The sequence below is a fragment of the Rhipicephalus microplus genome, chromosome 6 (genome assembly GCF_043290135.1).
Source record: "Rhipicephalus microplus isolate Deutch F79 chromosome 6, USDA_Rmic, whole genome shotgun sequence".
Taxonomy (NCBI): domain Eukaryota; kingdom Metazoa; phylum Arthropoda; class Arachnida; order Ixodida; family Ixodidae; genus Rhipicephalus; species Rhipicephalus microplus.
In genome coordinates, this window is record NC_134705.1 from 22,048,038 (window position 1) to 22,061,520 (window position 13,483).

Genomic DNA, 13,483 nt, shown 5'->3' on the forward strand with positions numbered 1-13,483 from the left:
GGAAATCGCTCCAACATTTTTTTTTTTTAAACTAAGCTCGCACGTGGGAGTACTTGTTCTCTGTCGGTGCTTTTCCATGGTTCATGAATGTTAAGCCCCACTGCCGCTTCTATAGAATGGTGTACAATAAGCCGTATCAACGATGTGACAGGACTTCCTACAGACTACCAAGCATTCGATCACCAGACATTTTTTTCCCTCTGGCATATTTTGATCAAAAGAAGCGACATATTTTTGCTGAAAACCCGGTTTATGCACTGGGGCCCGGTGCACAGATGTTGCACACTACAACTCTTGACCATCGCGAACACGAAGATGACAAGTAAAAGCCTTTATGCTATTGTCTGTACGGCCGATGTAACGAAACCCTCTAGTCTTGAGGTTGGTGGGTTAAACCATGCACTTTGCTCATTGCTATTTTTCATCATGGCGTTTGTATATTCACTGAGTGGTGCTATGTGGAGCACGCGGCAGTAGTGCCGATGTGCTTTTTGGTGCTGCGGTACAAAAAGAAAACTAGCTAGCTTGTATCTCTTCTTCAATGAGTCCTTCAATTAAACCTATTCTAGGGGGCTGCATAGAAGACTATACGCATGACGCAGTTGGAAAAGTAAAGCACGTTGTAAGAGACCACTTCGGCTAATTGAAGGACTTGTAGACCATCAGAATCTAGACTGTGGTGTTCTGCAGAAAGATGTTGAGCCAATGACGCGCCGCATTAGGCTCTAAATTTAACATTAATGTGTCCAGAGCGCATTTGCTAGCAGCCTGCCCTGTGTACCGACTGTAAGTTTTTTTTTTCAAAAATGCTTTCTTTTATTTTAGTCAGCTAGACAATTTTAAATTGGCGTTCTACTGATCTCAGTCCTCGCATGTGTTTATATTAAGGTGGTTGGTTGTGGTGGTTCCTAGCATTAAGTGCAATCCTAGCATTAAGTACAAGCTGAGTGGACGCGAGAAACATCTAGACAGTATATAGAGCTCTCTAAGTACTTATTCAAATTATTTCCGCGCAAGTATTAGCTTTGGTCATCGAGGAATTCGAATACTTTTAAAGTGCACCACGTGGATCTCTTGTGACACTGTGAAGGAACACTGACGTGTAAAGCACCTGGTTAATTACATCCGAAGAATAATAAATTGATAGAGAACAACGAGCAAATAATCCGCAAAAATAAAAAAGGTATGTTTCGCGGCGGATGAGTTGCAATTATAAATCAACGCATGATTACTGGTTCATTAAACATGGTCCCTCAAATACTATTCAGTTAGTTCATAATTGTGACTTTGCTATGCAATATTTTTTTTTCATGGATTATTTGCGTTTGCCGCCCAGGTTGGTATCACTTCCCGGTAAGTGGAGCGCTGCACGTGGTTTAAATGCACCTGGGTAGAGTTCGCATTTTTGTTGACTAAAGCTATAATAATGTGGCACTCGAAACGCCGAAAATCGAAATGACGAACTATTGGAATGCCGAAAGTTAGTACACCGAAAAATCAAAAAGCCGATTAAACAAGATACTGAAAGTGTAAAATGTCAATGGCGCTGTTATTTCTTCCTGCTCTTGGTTTTAGAACGTTAAACTCCACATATCAATCATATTTCTTCCTGCTCTTCCTGCTTCACGATATGTTTTTTGCGTCTCAGTCTTCTGCACCAAGTCAAAAAATCAAAACACCTAACTACCGAAACGCCGAAATATGAAAATGTCTGCGCCACCTAGCTATACTGGAAGATGAGGTACCTACCTAAATTAGAGGTTACGCCAGCACACTCTTTCACCCTCATTTCCAGTTATCCCTTCACATTTATCTAAAGCCTTCATACAAATAGCAAACTATATATTTTCCACCTCCAATTGCACATCAGAGTGATTTCTTGCTTATCGCAAACAGCTTGTGTGCGTTTCGTTGTCGAAAAATTGAAACTTCGTCATTGCCCATGTTGCCCAGAGCAGCATCAAGCGATTTTGCAAAAAGAACGCAAACAGAGCATTTCGGCAAGATTTCTGGATGCTTGTATGACAGAAAAATAGCAGCAATATTGTTCAGCTTTTAACACCTGGAACAAACGATTTTGCTTAACATGAAAACCAAATTCGCCATTCAAACTAGCAAGGTTATAGTAAATTTCGCAAACAACACTCAGACTACACCCTGCGAAATACGGAAAGATCCCATGTACGGCATAGGTTGGCAAAATAAATGGAACTCACTCAGACTAACTCAATAACCATATATAAAAATATTTTGCTTTGGACTCACTCGGACTAAAAATGAGCGATATTCGACGTGGTCCGACTCATACAATAAACGTCGAAGGAGCACCATTAAAAAACACATGTGAAAGAATTGCAATTGCTAACCAACCTATATATATATATATATATATATATATATATATATATATATATATATATATATATATATATATATATATATATATATATATATATATATATATATATATATATATATATATATATATATATATATATATATTCTTTCAACATACAAAAAGAAGTTATTTCCCGTGCCTCTACATATTAATATAACATGCAATTTCCGCGACAGGCACATGCGCGCTGATAGCACTATATACAATGAGTACCACATGAATTGGCTGCTGTAATTACCTGTGCTATTTTGAAATTTGGTGATACTATGCTGGTCAATACATTCGCCTACGCTTGTAATTTGGTCATTGTGAGGAACGGTGTAATATAAAATTTTTGCAGCATAAAATCTGAGAACCATGACTTGACAGGGTCGCGTTCTTTAAAAAGTCTGTTACCTGTCCCGAGTTTCAAATCAGGTAAAGTGCATTCATGGTTCATCATTCATCAAGTCTTCCTGCAAAACACTGCAAGAAAAACTTGTCTTCATTGTATGCTCTGGTGTTAGTGCACATGTACGTGTTATCCTACATAAGCTGAGTCTTTCGACAATACCTCATCAGTTGCAATACAACGCCTGTGTTTGCGTCTTTTTAGGTGGACATGATTGTATTGTATGCTGCTTCCTCAAAAATAAAATAATGACTAGGTCGTTAGCTACCTGGTGCAGAAAAAAAAACCAAGAAGCAACATTTTTTTCGTCAGTACTCCTCTCTCTACCCCTCCCCCCCGCACACACACGCACACGAGAGCTATAAGAGCCCCGCCGCGGTGGTCTAGTTGCTAAGGTACTCGGCTGCTGACCCGCAGGTCGCGGGTTCAAATCCCGGCTGCGGCGGCTGCATTTCCGATGGAGGCGGAAATGTTGTAGGCCCGTGTGCTCAGATTTGGGTGCACGTTAAAGAAGCCCAGGTGGTCAAATTTTCCGGAGCCCTCCACTACGGCGTCTCTCATAATCAAGTGGTGGTTTTGGGACGTTAAACGCCACAAATCGAACGAGAGCTATAAGCGTCCAAGAAGGAAGAGGGGCTGCTTACGGTTGTGCACCTGTCACTCCTTCTCTAAATGTCTCGGTGTGAGGGGGGTTTGTCGGAGCAGCGAGTATATATTGTACGACTGGAATCAAAGGTGAACATTCGATATAAGTCTGCCTGTTTTGGATAGAAACTGAAGGAATGAGAACTCGAACCAATATATATTTAGGGGAAAAAAAACCGATGTTTCGAAGCTGGTCCGGCTTCTTCCTCAGGGGTGAGAGATTGGCTTAAAAACGTCGCTTCTTTTAAATATGTTTTGGTTGGAGTTTTCTCGTTACTTCAATGTACGACTAGAAGTGGGGATGGTTTTAAAGAAAAGGGTTTCCCCACTGGCTTTCGCAATAATCCATTAGGCAAAGTATCTTCTCTTTTCATCTTGCTGTGTAATCTCCTTGCCTTCTCATGACTCTCGGCTAAGCTTTGTTTAGTGCTCGGCAGCTCAGGGTGAGGTGACTTTCCACGAACCTTTCCTTCTTTCCAAACCAGTTACTGCATGCAAACTTCCCCTGAATGGACGAATATGTGGTTGAAAAAAAGGAAAAAAAGACACTATCTTTCCTTGTGAGACCACGGCTCAGTCGCTTGAAGGGAAAGGGGAGAGTGAAGAAAAGAGTTTAGAAGTAGGTAGGAGAAGAAGGTTTGGAAGAACGTGACGGCCATGGCTGCTAGAGCATAAAGAGAATAGGGGCCGTCGGCAGGGCAGTCCCAGTCGCACGACTTGGAAATGTGGAGCTGCAACCACATACGCACATACCTATGGTCATTCCCACGAGAAAAAAATGTTCTGAATCACCTTTCTTGGGCAAGAATACAGAAAACTAGGTAAACGAGAAAACTAAAATAAATAAAAAAACAACCGATAATCTAACCACCAATTGTCACCACAGCTGCGGAAGGAAAGAAAGAAAAACGTAATCCGTGACCTTGGAACCAGCGGCTAAAGAGAGACATTTATTCGCAGAACACTGTGTATAAGAAAAGACGCGGGAAACACGACACCAATTGCGCCGCAACGACGCCGCGTGTCGACCCAACTTGAGCTCTGAGAACAGCGAACGGAGTGCAATGGCAGAACACTGCGAGACCACTCGCAACATGTTTGCGCCATGCATACCAGTCCCGACGGCACGGTGTACAGCTGGTTGGGTTGTATTGTAGTCTTTCTGAATTCCTTGAAGTGCACAAAGAGCGCGAAAGGTTGAGTACGAGGAATTTGAACATAGAAAACGACTTTGCCATCTAGCCTTTTGCAGTCTGTACTGGACGAACTCAGCGACGGGTGACGAACGACAGGAATTCAGTTCTTATGCGCTTCAGAAATGACTATGAATGGAAATGTTTTTGAATGGGAATGAAAAAAAAATTCTTCAAAAACATGGGTGTTGCTATGTCGGTACAACAGAACTGCAGGCCTGTTAGAAAAAGATGGCAGCAATATCTCATAAAGAGACTGAAGAATTAAAAGCCTCTCTGATTACCGAGAAGTAACAGAATTCTTCAATCACGTTACAGCTTGAATAAATTTATTTTCACGGGTGATGAAGGATCACGTATGGCATGAACGGTGCGTTTCTGCTTCCTTCCTTCAATTCTTCAATCACGTTACAGCTTGAATAAATTTATTTTCACGGGTGATGAAGGATCACGTATGGCACGAACGGTGCGTTTCTGCTTCCTTCCTTCTTGAAATATGGCCGCGACAATTTTCATGGTAACCTAAATTACGCAGCCACTGTTTAGTTGGTAGCAAATGACATGACAAAAACCCATGATCTGTGTCATCGCTACATTTTTACAAAACTTGAAATCCTGCCAGATGGCGCATTGCTATCGGGAAATTTCGAGCGCTATAACTAATGGTTCCACACGACGTTCACAAGCATCCGTCCTGTCTCTCTCGTTCTTGTTAACGTCTTGTTTGGCGCTCACAACTTTCCCAATCGCCACAATTATTCAAGAAAAAACTGAAGTGGCATCTGAGGGCACAAGCAGTTCAACGCAATAGAAAAACAGAACGGGTGCTTGATTGCTTGCGAATCGTGCTGCTTTCTCGTCTTTAAAGCCACAATAATAATGAAACCGGAGCTTAGCACTCATTCTCCGTTGATTAGGTACATAATCATAGATCAAGCTCAGTGTGGATTTCAATGTCACGTAATAAAGGTAACCTGAAGTGGCACTATGCGTCACAACATGCTGCAGAACCCAATTCCATGCCTTCGTACCGTCATGCTCGTTTAATACGAACGTTTGTAGACTGAACTACAGAAACAACATTAAAGACCGAGAATTATTTAATTCTTCCGTTCGTTAGTAACGCCCTTCGTTGTGCATTCTTCTGTTCTTTGGGAGCAGGTCACGTGAGTTTTGTAGCATGAATTAACATAAATTGCTGTTTCTATTTTACCACAGTCACCGAACGGTGTACTCTATAAACACATCACCTGCTTTAAACTTCGTGCCAGCACAATGTATACAATCTTCAATTACGTCGAAAAAAATACGGGTTTCACGCAAAGACTTTTTTAATGCTTCGTTAGATATTCACCGTTAAATTTAAAAATAGCACCCTTGTGAACGGGATTAACTCTATGACCAAATTTCACTGCAAAAAGCGCTTGAATAACTGCACCTTGCAAGTATGCAAAATACATTGCATGAGGTTTTAGATGTGTGGTGACATCATTAGTTCAGGTTACATTGTTTTTGTAGAATTAGCTTTTTAGTCACGCTTACTATGCTTTTTAATGTTAATATTTCACCTCATCAGTCATTTAGTGATGGCCATTTCATTTCCACATCTTTAATGAGAGTTATGAATAGTTGATATCCAAGCATTTTTTAAAGATATAAGACTGGTTTTTATCAAACGACCAACCCTAGAAAGAGTTCCGGGGAGGGGGGAGATATGAACAGTCTTATAATTTGAAAAATAAAATTTTCGCCTTTACAAGCCGGAACGTCAATACGACAACAAGGCACGCCATCGTGGGAGGTTTTAAATATTCGGAACCATAGGTCGGCAAAATAAATGGAGCCCACATAGACTCACTCAGTAAATGTTCTTTTATTTTAGGACTCGTTATAGGGCCCAGCCTATTGCCGGAATTTCGGTCACATATAGGTAGGGTTGTTCGTTTTCGGGTTTTATATTTTTTCAAATTCGGGGGGTAAAAATCGGGCGGTATTTTTCAAACTGATATTCGGGGAAAAATCGGTTTTTTTGCGAAACCATTCCTTACTTCGGGTTTTTTCGGGTTAAATATACGGTTGCACTTATTAGAACTTACACTGAGGTTATCAAAACGTATCACGGGCTTTTTAAGTATAACACGTTAAATTTGGTGTCTCAAGCTGGTAATTGGGACAGACACCAGAGTATTATAGCAAATACAGTATACTACCCGAAATTTTGTGTTTGTTTGAAAATAAATCAGTGGTGTTTTAAAATGAATGAATCAGTAAACATTGACTCTTAGAAATTATGCATTTTATTCTCGAAAATCTGGTCATCGATTTTTTACACGTCCTTGTTGACATACATTATCATCTGCATGCGCAACATGCCAGTCTCCATTCGAGATCTGTCCGGTCGTTGAACATATCTCAGCTGGGAGAAAGTTCTCTCCACATCACAGCTACCATTAGCTAGGCACAACAATGTCAGTGCAGCTTTTGCAAGCCTTGGGTAGCGGAGAAGTAGAGTCATGCCAATACTCGATTAGTTCGACAGCTGGGTTTGTGGGGCTCGCTTCTAGCAAATACTGGTTGAACTCGTTATTAAGGGAATCTACATTGTCGGTTACGGACATGAACAGAGGTCGGTAGTCCTCAAATGACTGCCCCAGCAGACGCTTCTGAAACGGATCAAGGACGGCTCCCAACTTCCACAAAGTTAGCTGGTTTTCATCTTTTTCTGAGATGTTCCGTCCAAGAGTGCAGCGCCATTTTGTGGCAAGTTTCGTGCAGAACTCTTCAGAACATGTTTTTACTAAATTAGCGCTGCGCTTGGGTAACATAGACAAAACAGCTTTGGCCTGATCGCTTTTACCGATCATCGCCGAAAGCTCCCCGACAATCTGCTGCAGCTTCACGTTTACCAGGTGATCAAAGCTGGGCATCAAAAGCTTCCCACTTTCAAGCGTTTTCTGGGCTTCCAAAAGTGGGCCGAGTGCATCTCTCATCAAGATTGCCTTCGCATAAACAACTTCTTTTTCAGAAAGTATCCCTCGAATAGCTTCCGCTTTGCTGCTATCATGCGAGCTTTCAGCAAGTTCTGTTAACGAGCTCCACATTTCTACGACTACCACAAGTGCCTTGTAGAAGCTTTGCCATCGATTCGGGACAACAGAAGGTGGCTTCTTAATGTCAGGTCCAAAGAGGCCATTAGAAGAACAAATTTCAGTGTACTTTTGGTAAAGCTTGTTAGCGTGCTTAAATAACGCTCCAAACTTGATCCCTACGGATCGAACATCAGACATGCATGGTAAAGAAATGGCATGGTCGACACTCACATGAATAAGGTGTGCTATATCTTTCACATGCAAAATTTGGATCCCTTCAGCCTGACAGATTTCTCGAACCATCTTTCGCATGTACTCCGCTGAGTCTGTGGCTACTGCCACAGCATCTTTCCACGTCTTGCCAACCGTCAGGAGTGCCTTGCTAACTGCGCTGGCCACCGTGTAACTGTTCGATGCATTTACCCTGTCGACGTCGACCAGAACAACGTGCTTCTTCACGTTTTTCTGGCTATAGTAGCACAGGAGAGTGTTGATGGTAGGCACACCAGTGATGTCTGGGGATTCATCGATGATGACGCTCGCTTTCACATCTCGCATATCATCGCGGATTTTCTCCATGTCCTTGTCAAAAGCTTCTTTCAGGTATTTCAGACGAAGTCTTTGTCCTGTTGGCATGGTCTTCGCGGCCTTGCAGTATTTGCGTGCGAAGTCTCCCAGCGGTCCGTCCGCCTGGTGCATGCTTATTCCGCTGTACGCTAGGGCACGAACAAAGTCATGGATGACGCCGTCCGCTTCAGTTTCTTTCGCACGCTGTCTACAGGACATATCAAAAAGCGTCTGCTGAGACGTTCCCGCAGTCTCAGCTTCCTTGGAAGCCGTCTTGAACTTCTTATGACGAGATGACATTAGATGCTCACGAATTCGGTCGTAGGGCTTCTTCGCTGGATCGGTGACCATCTCGGTGTTCCAATAATTGCACACTAAAGTGCGGGTGCCTTCACTGTCTTTCGTTGCGATCTGGAGATCTTCATGTTCTTTACACCAGTCATCCAGTGTCTTTCGTTTTCTTCCCATCTCCTGGTCACCCGTTTCTCCCCACCGACTGGTCACCCGTCCCTTCCGCGTGAAATTCTTGGAAGCAGGTGCACATACCCGAGACTAATCTGCAGTGGGCAAAGGGGCAGATTTCTTTGCTTTTATTTCACCCTAAATTTGTTCACAATGTACTCGACGCGTGGCCGGCCTCAAACGTGTTTCCCACTTTCTTCTGCAAGCATTTTTTAGGGGGGGGGGGGGGTTGCATGTACGCTCTTACGCATGTGCGTGCAGAGGAGAAAGGGGATGTAAAGATTAGAGAGGAGAAAGTGGTGACAGAGGAGACAGGTAGTGGTGAGAAGAGAAGGGGAAGAGCATCAACACGAGTTAGCAGCAACTCACGATTGTGCAGATCGCTACAGGGAGGTTTATTCGGGGAGAAATCGGGTTTAACCCGATTCTCCTGAAACTTGTTCGTGGTGCAAGAATCGGGTAAAATCGGGTTTTACCCGAAAACGAACAACCCTACATATAGGTGACCAAAAACATTTTTCTCTGCAAAACACTTTCGCAATAGACTGCTTTCAATAGAGTAAATCAGCCCGACATTTTTCGAATACACCTGAGATAGTCGCCAAAACGCCTTGGACGTTTGGCGTGGAATGACCGATCAAACTTTACGTCAATACCTATCACTTTTGATCTCCACTGTCTCTTTCCAAGTTCGTGTTCTTCCTTTCTTGACATTCAACTTCACAGTAATTTAACAAATCCGCATCATATAGAAGAAAATAGCTTGTGGTATACGCATCTCAATCAAATGGTGGTTTTGGGACGTTAAATCCCACAAATCAATCAATACAAACTTGGGCGTGCACTTACGCCCCATCTCACTGTTTTGTATCGAACATTTCAGCGTTCTCACTTCACTTACGGTATTGCCACGTGGTTGCGACGCCAAAGAAGATGGTACGTGGGTTGCTCAAGACGACACTTTATTGAGTGAACATGTGCATAGGAAAGTGCAAAGTACTATAAATTCGTGCTTTACACAGATAGCGGTAATCAGAGCAATGGTCGTTGGTAATATGATCTGCGCGAAGGTACGTCGCCATTTATACACGTAGCATTCATATCGTAGGTGTCTCAAGCTTATCAGAAGATTCTAAAATAATCTAGAGTTTTCGCAGACAGCCAAGCGTTCTTTGCGCAAGGCAATTGATTAATATGTGGTGTTTAGTGTTTCAAAACCACCACATGATTATGAGAGATGCCGTATAGTGAAGGACTCCAGAAATTTTGGCAACCTGGGGTTCTTTAACATGCACCCAAATCGCAGCACATGGACCTACAGCATTTTCGCCTCTATCGAAAATAAAGCAGCCGTAGGTGGGACTTGATCCCGCGACCTGCGGGTCAGCAGCCGAGTACCTTAGCTACTGAACCACTACGGCAGTGCCTTTGCGCAGGACAGTGACATAAAAATACAAGCGAGCGTGGCAGTATAATAATGTTGCGATAAAATTTCAGCAGATGCAACATGTTTCACTGTGGATGCCATTTTCATACAGAACCGTCAGCGGGTGGCCACGCGTTGCTAGGTGGATCGACGTCTTTGGGTATTTTGAGTAGGCTAAATTTCTACCTAAAACATACGGCGTGACGACAGCACTCACGTTGACTGTAAACTTTAACGAAACGAAGTGCACGCTTCGGTGGGATGATATGCATATCATTAAGAAGCTGTTGTGTATTTCTCAAAGGTCGAGATCCTCAATGGTCAAGCAACTCTTCCCTATCACGTGCTGGGTGAAAGGAATATATTCATGTAATGTTTACAGCCAGCCTATAGACCGCAACAACAACTAACGGTGTGGGCCGACATCACTCGTGTAAGTCTATTTAGTGATGTATCCGTTACAGTAAAAAGTAACTAAATACCTCACTCGTTACTCTAATAAGAAAAAGGGGAACGTTTCACGGCTCCATGTTATATAAATACATAAAAAAGGTGACGCATTACCGTTACCGTAACCTAAAAAAAACATAATGAATGTTACCTCTGCCGTAGCTCCGAAGTCATCAGTTTTAATCAATGTGTCTTTGCTGCAGAAATCCACAAGGAGAATTTTTAAAACTCAACTTTATGTTTCACACATACTAACCTAAGCAAGGATTATACTCAAAATGTTCAATTAACGAGAATTATTTGTACAAATGTACTGAATCTTAGCAATGTTATATATAGGCTTAATGATGCCTGCACATGTGATGGCTTCTGAATCTGCAGGGACACAGGATGAAACCATTTTTTTTTTCATTGGAGGATTACACTCAAAGTGAGGTTCAATAATCCACGGTCTTCAAAAAGAAACTATCACTGAACTCTCAAGAAATTTACAAATATCGGCCTTTTCTTGATCTTTCAGCACCTGCAATAAAGCAAGTCGAAATCGGCACTGTTGGTCCTAGCCACCGGAATGGCCCGCCACGCACCAGTAGGCAATCACGGAGGCCTACATTGGTGCCTTTTTATTAGAGAGGTAGGGGGGGGGGGATAGGGAAATGTCGAGGGGAAAAGGGGGGACACTTGCAAGTTTGTGACACCAGATGTGCCTTGCAGAGATGTAAGTCTAGAAAAATCACGTCTTGCAAGTTGCAACACACATCTTGCAATAGCAGCCTTTTTTTTAATATGTTGCAGGTTTTATTTTTGCTCATATAAGAATTTAAATCATGCCTAGAAATCAAATATACAAACGAACATAGGTTCCCAGCACTCGTAATTGCATTCTTCTATTGAGTCTTTTCCGGAAAAAGTCGAGAGTGGCAGTTGCTATTTCGATTGTCTCACACATCTGATGGGTATCGAGCACGTGTACACGCTATAAAAAAAGCATTGGAAAGTTGAATGTTTTATACATACTTATCAAGCATTCTTATTTGTGACATTTTTAAGAGAAATTTTAATGGGGCCCACTTGCAGGGGGTGTCCCCCTCCCCTGACCAAACACCAAGGGGTCGGGGAGTCAACGTTCTCTGCAGGCGTGGTCAACGGACGCCCAGCTCGTGACCAGTGTGGGCTGTGTATCTGAGCAAATATTGCATTTGCTCTCATCTGCACATATGACCATCGACAGGTTTTTGTCTTGGGGGATGCAAACCCTTCTTTCAACTTGCATCACGACTGAGGGAGCGGGTCGTGCTGGTGTCGCTAGAGAGGGTAGCAAGTGCTGGTGGAGCTTGAAGGGTTCAAGTGTCCGTGTTGCACCACCCGCCTTGCCCACGCCCATGTCTACACTTCATTCATTGAACACCTTGCTGAGAACTAGTTGAATAAATGCGCACACTTGTTTCCTTCCGCATCCTATACCGGTGCATAAAAGATTCTCACATTGTGAAAAGAAGGTATTTTGATTCGCTTGAACGAAAGTTACATTCAAAGCATGACAGATACTCAGAAAAGTGGTTTCATGCAATCGCAACAAGAAAACTCGAAGCAGAGGTGCTTCTTTTTTGTGCAGCGTACAGTGTAAAAGTAAGATCGGTTTCAGAAAAAGCAAAATGAGTGACGTGCGTCACTGCTTGCTCATTGTTCAATGAAAGAAGGTTTCATAAAGTATGACGTAGCCAACAACAGCAACAAACTGCTGCATCTTAAATTGAAAAAAAGCAAAGTGCTGCACATTTACGGTAGAACATGGACATAGATTAAAATACGGGTTATTTTTTTATGAAGGCAAAATAAAAACTACTTTACAAAACGCTCTGCATTCATCGGGATGTCGAGTGTCATTTATGCTATTTGGATGAAAATCCCTGAACTTCAACGAATTCAGTAACCTGTGGCAGAAGAGTCTTTTGAATTTTCAGTTTCGGTTTCTGCGCCGCCGACGCCGCCGACGAAAATTGGCCGCACGCCACCGCCGATGAAAAAAACGGCGTGCGCCGACAACGCCGCCGCCGCCGACTCTGTACGACCTCCACGCTGCCGCCGGTCGAAATCGCCTCGGCGCACACCTCTAGGCGGTACCAGCTAGGGTGGCTAGGACTGAAAGGTGTGAAAACCGGCCGCTCCAAAGTTGCTCCCGCACACGAGCCTGCAGTGGTGCCGCTTCAGTCGGAGGCGCTGCCAGCTTTCTCCGTTGCTACGCACCCGCGAGGGTCATTTCAAGTTTTTCGCTAGTAAAAAAATTTTGTCAAAGTAAATATCCAACAGTAATTTCACAAATTATGAATACACGCATCTTTCGCTGAACGAACATTCCATTAGAGCGAAGTTTTTGAGGGGAGCGTCATTCCGACTGCACCACTGTTTATATCCTTGGTGAAACGAAAACGGTTTTATTTTCTATAACATTGAACTGCGTCTTAACGGAGTAAAAAAAAAAAAGCTTGCTCTAGTGGAGCGAGGTACCTTTGACGACGTTAGTTTGCCAACATTACCTTGTGCTAACTCGCGATAGATTGTGACAACGTTTGCTGCTAAATGTGCCTGGACAGTACAACTTACCGAGTGCATTGCCATTTTCTCAATGCTGAACTTGTTTTGCACTTGAGGCAGCATTCTGAAACATGTGTATAAACTGAGACAACACTTAGTTTCATGGCTGCAACAAAATTTATTACAGTAAGTCACTAATGGACATTTTTTTACGTGACACAGGACTTCAATCACCTGACTTTTTTCTCGCTTTTTACTTGGTTCAGACGCTTCAAAAAAAAAACAACTTCTCGTCACTCAAGATAATCTGACCACTGCTTTGTTCAA